The sequence below is a fragment of the Gekko japonicus genome, unplaced genomic scaffold, assembly GCF_001447785.1.
Source record: "Gekko japonicus isolate JY-2015 unplaced genomic scaffold, Gekko_japonicus_V1.1 scaffold2575, whole genome shotgun sequence".
In the NCBI taxonomy this organism is placed as follows: domain Eukaryota; kingdom Metazoa; phylum Chordata; class Lepidosauria; order Squamata; family Gekkonidae; genus Gekko; species Gekko japonicus.
Genome location: NW_015173754.1, coordinates 95,181 through 102,071, shown reverse-complemented (window position 1 = coordinate 102,071; position 6,891 = coordinate 95,181).

The following is a 6,891-nucleotide window of genomic DNA, read 5'->3' as shown; positions in this document are numbered from 1 at the left end:
CTCCTGATGGCACCTGGTATTTCTGGCCACTGTGTGACACAGAGTGTTGGACTGGATGGGCCTTTGGCCTGATCCAACATTGGCGTCTTATCTGTTCTTATGTTCTTAAGACCAGCAATTACAGCCAATAAATACAGGAAGGAATATGAACACAACCTTCCATCCACACACAGAAACCCACACAATCCCTCCCTCTTTGGCACCATTTGTGGGGATTATTTTCCACGGTGCTTCAATTGACTGTGGAAACTAGTTTAAAACAGGGGCCCCTCCCCAACAAGGTGCCCGTGGGCGTCATGGCCCTGCCAACATCTATTTTGGTGTCCAACCAAGTGTTTTAAGAAAGCAGGTGGTACCCTCGTCAACAGGGCTTCTGATTGGCCACTGGAGAGCTGGTGGGCTATGCCGATTAAAGTCAACGCTATTTCAGTGGCAGCGGCCACCAGTGTTGCCTTTATTCTCTCTCACCCCTCTTTCCCAGTGTATTTCTACTGACCCGTCTTCTCTCCTGCACTTGTGCTTCCTCTGTGTGTATGGCTCCGCCTCCCGTGGCAGCCTTTTGGTGGTTGACTCCGCCTCCTGCAGCAGCCATTCTGCAGTTGGGCCCCCACCAAGCTGTGTCAGGCAAAAGGTTCCCAAAATTTCTTTGCAAGCCAGTAGACTTGTCTTTCCAGCTGGTGGCCACACGAGGGCTCACTAAGATCATTCCTGGTTGCTAGCGGGCCTTGTGGTCTGCTTACCCCCACAGCATCTGCTTTGTGGAGGCATTTGGGAGCTGAGGATTGTGGGATACCCTAGACAGGTCAGCCATTCTGCACAAAGGACGAGCTTAAATTCTTGCTGCCACTCTGGATATTGCTTGCTGCCCACCCTCCTGCAATTCTCTGTTTTTACTGCTTATGTACTTGTGAAATCAGAACCTGTTCCTTCCTGTCTTGCTCTCCCCATTTCTAAAGCATGGATCCTGCTCAGAAAGAAGCCGCCATCTTGTGTGTGGTGCAGTCCGGGACGCTGATGATGGAGTACCTGAGAGCCAGCGGCGAGGCATCAGCGGCGGCAGCCTCCCGGCGACGGTGGGCATTCTTGCATACCTTGGAACGGCAACGGTGCGAGGAAGAAGAGGAGGAGGAAGAAGAGGAGGAAGAGGAGGAGGAGGAGGAGGTCTTATTCCCCAGGCAGGCTTCCACTGCTGGCATCCGGCGTGGTGGCCGCCTCCGCTCGGTAGAGAGGCGGTTCTGGGCGCGGCCCCGCAGCACCGAGTGGTGGGATCGCACGGTCCTGGAGACGTGGGACGACGGCCAGTGGCTCCAGAACTTCCGGATGCGCAAGGCCACTTTCCTGGAGCTGTGCGCCCGGCTCTCTCCAGCTCTGCAGCGCCAGAAGACGCGGATGAGGATCCCCCTGAGCGTGGAGAAGCGCGTGGCCATCGCTCTGTGGAAGCTGGCCACCTCCGTGTGCTACCGCGACGTGGGCAACCAGTTCGGGGTCGGCAGGTCCACCGCCGGCTCGGTGGTCCTGGAGGTGTGCCGAGCCATCCAGCGGGTGCTGATGCGAATCACCGTCACCGTGGGCAGCAGCCTGGCCGAAATCATCGACGGGTTCGAGAACATGGGCTTCCCGAACTGCGCCGGCGTGGTGGGCACCACCCACATGCCGATTCTGTGCCCGCCTCACCAGGCCGCCGAGTACGTCAACTCCAAGGGGTACTACTCCATGGCCCTCCAAGCTTTGGTGGACCACCGGGGCAAATTCACCCACCTGAGCGCCGGCTGGCCGGGGAAGACTCACGAAGCCAAGATCTTCAACAGGTCCACCTTGTTCACCAAAGGACAGGAAGGGACTCTCTTCACCCCAGGCGCTGTGAACATCAATGGGGTGTCTGTCCCCAGGGTCATCCTGGGCGGTCCGGCGTACCCCCTTCTCCCATGGCTGATGGTTCCTTACACAGGAGAGCTGGACGAGGCCAAGGAACTCTTCAACGCCACCCTGAAGCGGTGCCAGGGCCCCCTGGAGGAGGCCTTCAGCAGACTCAAGGGCCGGTGGCGTTGCCTGACAGGCCGCAACGACTGCGCCGTGGAGAACCTTCCCCGCCTCATCTCGGCCTGCTGCGTCTTGCACAACATCTGCGAGGAGAAAGGGGAGGCTTACGAGGAGATGTGGGAGGCTGAGGCCCGGCAGTTGGCCGCCACCTTCGAACAGCCCCTCCAGAGGCCAGATGTGCGGATCAAGCCAGCGGCCAGGTCTGAGAGGGTCCGGGACGCCCTCTGCGCCTACCTGGCCAGTGTGGCGTGAAAAAAGTAACAGTAGTTTGTTGGAGCCGGACTGTCTCACTCACTGACTGTTCGTCTCTGAGTTACCCTCAGGGCCTGTTCTCAATAACCAATGTGAACATGAAAGATGAAAAAGGGGGCTTTCCCCCTTCATTTCCCCATGAACTGTTGCCAGTGGTAAATTCATGCTTTGCCACGTCCTGGAACATCAGTTGGTTTCCCAGTTCTGCGGTGATCAGGAGAGCTCATTTTTCCAGAGACTTGGTGGAAATAATCATGTCGGGGGTTTCTGGCCCCACTGGTGGACCTCCTGATTACAGCTGAGTTTTGGCCCCTGTGTGACACAGAGTGTTGAACTGGATGGGCCGTCGGCCTGATCCAAAATGGCTTCTCTTATGTTCTTATGAGGTGGGAAATTGTTTCAGGACAGCTCGTCTGCCTCAAAAAAGGGGTGTGTGAACTGGCCGTTACTGGGCCTTTGTGGGGTAAAGGGGAAGTCGGTAAGCTGAACTGGCGCACGCTGTGGGGGGGAAAAGGAATTGGCGCATGCTGTGTGGACCAAAGGTTGACACTTTTTTTTAGTGACTTACGCCCTAAAAGCAGTCGTGAGGACTTGGGCCCTCAGGAGTCCAGCTGTCAAACCTGAGGAGTAGAGAAAGTGTGTGTTTGTGGTGCTTTTGCCGTTTCCCTCAGAGGACAGAGTGGGAGCCGGGGCAGCCATCTTTTTTGCCATGAGGGACTGGCTGTCACACAGTGTCTCCTGGGAGGCTCACGTTGGGGGGGGGGGGGTGGGATTTTCTCCTCATGTCAGACAATTTTTCTTGGTATGTTAAGAATTGTGGCCCACTTTTGGAACACACGTTTAAAGTTGTGCGATGAATGTCAGCTTCTTTCAGTGTATCTCTGCGACTGTATGCGTAACCGCACTTGGAGAGAATGTCAAAAGTCTCCGTCTGAGGCCCTCTGTGAACGTGAGGGCCCAAATGGCCCTCCTGCCTGCCCACCACGATAGGCCCTGCAGACCACCAGGCCGAGGCCACTGCTGGGGGTGTGACTCACTTGGGAGAGAATGTCAAAAGTCCCAGTCTGAGGCCCTCTGAGAACGTGAGGGCCCAAATGGCCCTGCAGACGGCCAGGCCGAGGCCACTGCTGGGGGTGTGAGAGACTCCTCTGGGGAGAAAGGGGTAATTTTTATAAAAAGGGGGGCCTTGTTGAATTGGGGGTGCATTTGGACTCTTATGGGGGAGCTGAGCTTTTCTGACATGTGCCTGCGTCACCATTTCCTTTGCATCTGTAAGTTGCAAAAATGTGTGGTTGGATTTGCATTTTCATGCATTTATTTATTTGTATCCCGTTTTTCTCCCCGGCTGGGACTCAAAGCGGCTTTAGAACGTCGTGCCCACCCCCTTCCTCCCTTTTCTCACAACAACCACCCTGTGAGGCGGGCTGGGCTGAGTGTTGTGATGGGCCCCAGGTCACCTCACGAGCTTCTATGCCAGAGGTGGGGATTCGAATCCCGGTTGCCTGGGACCCTAGTCCACCACTCTATTGTTTGTCTTCCATGCACCACCCTGGCAAAAGGACAAACGTCTGAGCCCAGCGGCACCTTGAAGACCAACGAAACATAAATAACGGACACGAAGGCTGATACCCAGAATCAAACTTTGTCGGTCTTCAAGGTGCCCGACTGGACTCGAACTTTGTTCTGTTGCTTCAGACCAACACAGCGACCCCCACCTGAATCCACCTTTGCAAAAGTTATTCCCGCTTTATAGATCATGAGGTGGGTGTGTCTGTAGTGTATAGTGGTTAAGTGCGTGGACTCTAATCTGGGAGAACCGGGTTTGATTCCCCACTCCTCCACCTGCACCTGCTGATGTGACCTTGGGTCAGTCACAAGCTCTGGCACAGCTGTCCTTGAAAAAGAGCCGTTTCTGTCAGAGCTCTCTCAGCCCCACCCACCTCGCAGGTTGTCTGTTGTGGGGAGGGGAAGGAAAAAGGAGTTTGTCAGCCACTCTGAGACTCCAAGTGAAGGGCGGGGTATAAATCCAATCTCTTCTTCTCTTCTTCTTCTTCTCCCTTCCCCCCTTCTAGGGCAATGGCCGAGTGGTCCTGGGGAGAGTCCGCAATGCAGCCCCCCTCCCACCCCTTGCTAGACTCTGCAGGGCCCAGACTAGACAGCGTCTGGATGGGAGATCGCTTGAGAGAGATCCCCCCCCCATGTATGCCACATTGGCTCTGCAGTAAACCAAACGGAAGGTTTAAATGTAATATAGGCATAAGCGATAAGCAGTGTAGCAATGCAATATAGAAGCCGTTGGGAGGATGGAAGCCAGCGCAGTCCCCTTCCGACTGTGGTACAGTGGTGGGCATCCCCACCCCCCTTCAGTAGTTCCCGTGTTCTGGTTTCTCTTTCTGTTTTGTGTGTTGTCTCCCCCCCCCCCCCCCCTCGAGAAAAATGACATAGATTGGATTTATACCCCGCCCTTCACTACCCAAAGGTGTCTCAGAGCGGCTTACAAACTCCTTTCCCTTCCCCTCCCCACAACAGACACCCTGTGAGGTAAGGTGGGGCTGAGAGAGCTCTGACCAAGAACGGCTCTTTTTTTCAAGGACAGCTCCGACAGAACGCTCGCTTGCACAAGGTCATCCAGCAGCTGCAAGTGGAGGAGTGGGGAAATCAAACCCGGTTCTCCCAGATTAGAGTCCGCGCACTTCATGACACCAAACAGGGAAGAATGACAGCATCTGCCCTGTTCCCTCCTGCGGCATTCACACTTCACACAGCAGGCTTCGCAAATTCTGGTCTTGTCTCAGAGAGTGCCGACGGGGAAAGCATTTGTCGACATGGTGAGGGCACGTGGGAGGCTCGGACTGTGGCGTCTTGGTCCGCCTCCCCACCCCGGGCTCCCACACACGTCCAGAAGTCTTGCAAACGCGAACACCCCCCCCCCAGCTCTGCCGCCCTCCTGGGGTCTGCCCAGAATGCATTCCTTCAAATAAGATATCAGCAGCAATGACCTGGCTCCGTATTCTTGCATTCATAAGTAAATAATACGAATTAAACGGTGGTGCTTTTCTTGGGTGTGTGTGGCTATGGACCAATACTCCCTCTAAGCTGTGGAGTCTTGTGAGCAAGAATTCTGCTTTGTGAGCTCCTGGCATTAAAGTTGTGAGCAATTTGGCTACTGCATAGTTTGCTCTGGAAGCCATCCTTCCTGAGCGAAGACAAAAAATTGTGAGCCAGAGGCTAAAAAACTGTGAGCTAGCTCACATTGACTCAGCTTAGAGGGAACACTGCTATGGACCATGGTGGGATTGGCTGCCTGGCCAGTCTGGATTCAGCCTCGGCTTAGACAGCAAAATGTGGATGGGACAGTGGGGAGGAGGTCCTAGCAGGGGCTGCATTTGGGGCTTGCCCGTGTCCAGGTGAGATTGTGAATCTCCAGAGAAGAAAAGGGTGGGTTTGGTCATCTATCTATCTATTGGGTTTATACCCCACTCTCCCCGCCGAAGCAGGCTTAGGGCGGCTTACATTAAAGTATTAACACCATTTAAAACACATAAAATCTAAAGTGCAATGCATATCTATTTCCTATGCGACGGCAGTCATAATCCTATACTTTCTTAACAGGGGTCAGTTAGTACAGACTTAGGTGATACAAACAATCCCAGGCAGGCGCCAAGTTATCCAGATGTTAAGTGTGGTCGAATGCCTGGTGGAAGAGCTCCGTCTCGCAGGCCCTACGGAATTGAGGCGGTGGCTCAAGTGGTTAAAGCGCTGAACTGCAGGCTGTGGAAGGTCAGTAGTTCAGCAGTTCGAGACCCAAGTGTGCCGCATGACGGAGTGAACTCCCGTCTCTAGTTCCAGCTCCTGCCAACCTAGCAGTTCGAAAGCAAGATGTAGATAAATAGGTACCACTTTGGTGGGGAGGTAACAGCGTTCCGTGCGCCTTGGTGTTTAGTCATGCCGGCCACGTGACCACGGAAATGTCTTCGGACAGCGCTGGTTCTTCGGCTTGGAAACGGAGATGAGCACCGCAACCCGAGTCGGATTCAACTGGCTTTCGAGCAAGGGAACCTTTACCTGCAGGGCCCTGGTGTCCTCATGGAGCTCATTCCACCAGCATGGCGCTGCCACAGAAAAGGCCTTACCCCTGGTAGTGGACAGTCTGGCCTCTTTAGGGCTAGGGAACACTAGAAGGTTTTGTGTCCCTGAACGCAGTGCTCTGTGGGGAACATGTGGGGGAAGGATTAGGGTCAAAGAACCAATCAGAAATCTAAAAATGGAATCGAAGCAAAGCGTAAGTCTTAACACGGCACATTAAAATGACGCAGAATTTACCCGGTAGGATCCTGCTCGATGGCATTAAAGTCCCCCGAGATCCCTCCCCTCCCCCAAATCTCCAGGAATTTACCTATCTGGAGTTGGTAACCTCGGCTGGACCGCTTTCTGTTGGCACTTGTCCTGGGGAAAGCGGCCCTATGCAGAATGCAGTAGGACAATGGCGGGGAGGGTGGACTTTTTGGTGCCCCTCAGATTAAAATAGGCCGTGTGTCAATTACGCTGAAGCTGCATTTGTTTTCCTCTTCTAGGCAATTTTTAGTGTAAGGGAACTTT